The following is a 1,303-nucleotide window of genomic DNA, read 5'->3' as shown; positions in this document are numbered from 1 at the left end:
CTGGCTGGGCTACAGAGGCAGACCTTTAACCCGATCTTTGCCTGAGGATCTCTGATCTGGTTTATTTCTGTTGCCTAATGTTATAGCAGGAGAAACGACTCCTGCATTTGATTGATTCAAGGACTCAATTCTGTCAGCTGGTTTTTACTTTGAGAGAAAACTGAACCAATCTGAGTGGAGGATCTGATTGAATTGTCTCTAGAAAGTGACTCGCGATGACTTACTATGAATTGGTGATGTAGAAATAAACCCTCCTTCTTTTCAGAACCAACCCTGCATCTCTGAAGCTATTCTGTGAGAAACAAATCTGCTTGATTAGATCCAACACCTCACCATCACTACCCACAATGCACCACTGATGATGAGGATAATGATGGCGGCTCTGCGCAAGTTGGCTGAATTATTCAGATCCTCTGGAGGAATCTATCATGTATTTTTCATTACTTTATCACAACGTTGTAACTGTAGACATCATGATGAATAATGAAGGAGATTTACGTCCCTATAGCCGCCGAGCGTCAAAGCTCACACCAACAGCCAGCCATGGGAGTGACACGAAGGAACCCCGGAGGGCAAAGTCAGTCAACATCTAATTGATTCAGTTCTACTCAGTTTATTTCTTTCAGCTCTTCAGATCATCCAGTCAGCTTAAAGGTTGAAAGCTTTCTATCTAAGGAAAACCAACTCACTGCGTCGACCCCCAGGATTCCCCTTACTACTGGACGAACATGCGGCGGCAGTAGAAACCTTCAACAGAACCAGAACCAGGCTCAGTGTGAGCAGCCTTCTGTGGAGGAGACAGAAGCAGACATGTAAAATGGAAGATATATCTATAAATACTTTCTATGTTAGAAAAAATGGTAAACTCTCGCCTATTCAGCCAGACAACTAATTCCCTTTAATAACGCCCTTTCAGAGACATAGACAGGTATGGGGCATTGCAGGCTAATAAAAGAAGCTAAACGACCCCCATCCCAAAGGGAAGGACCCTTTCGTTTGTTTCAATTTACATGTTTTCTAAACAAAAACAAGGCTTTGTTGGGCTACTGTATAAAACCTCGAACTCAACGCTATTTCTGACATTTTGAATTGAAAAAAGGACGGGAAGCGAAATGTGTTCAAGCTTGGTAACAAAGTCCAGTGGATTTTTTTTTATTTTTTTTTAGCATTTTTTGAATAACGGTAAACTGGCTCCACAGGTGGCTCTTTCTGGGAAAGAAACAGTTAATCAGACGAGGTCTGAGCCAGTTTTCATGTCAAAGGATAAAAGAGAGAACATCCAGTAATTGCTGAGCCCATAGCT

Source organism: Cyprinodon variegatus, unplaced genomic scaffold (assembly GCF_000732505.1).
Source record: "Cyprinodon variegatus isolate N-32 unplaced genomic scaffold, C_variegatus-1.0 Scaffold402, whole genome shotgun sequence".
In the NCBI taxonomy this organism is placed as follows: Eukaryota; Metazoa; Chordata; class Actinopteri; order Cyprinodontiformes; family Cyprinodontidae; genus Cyprinodon; species Cyprinodon variegatus.
This window is presented reverse-complemented; position numbering follows the sequence as displayed.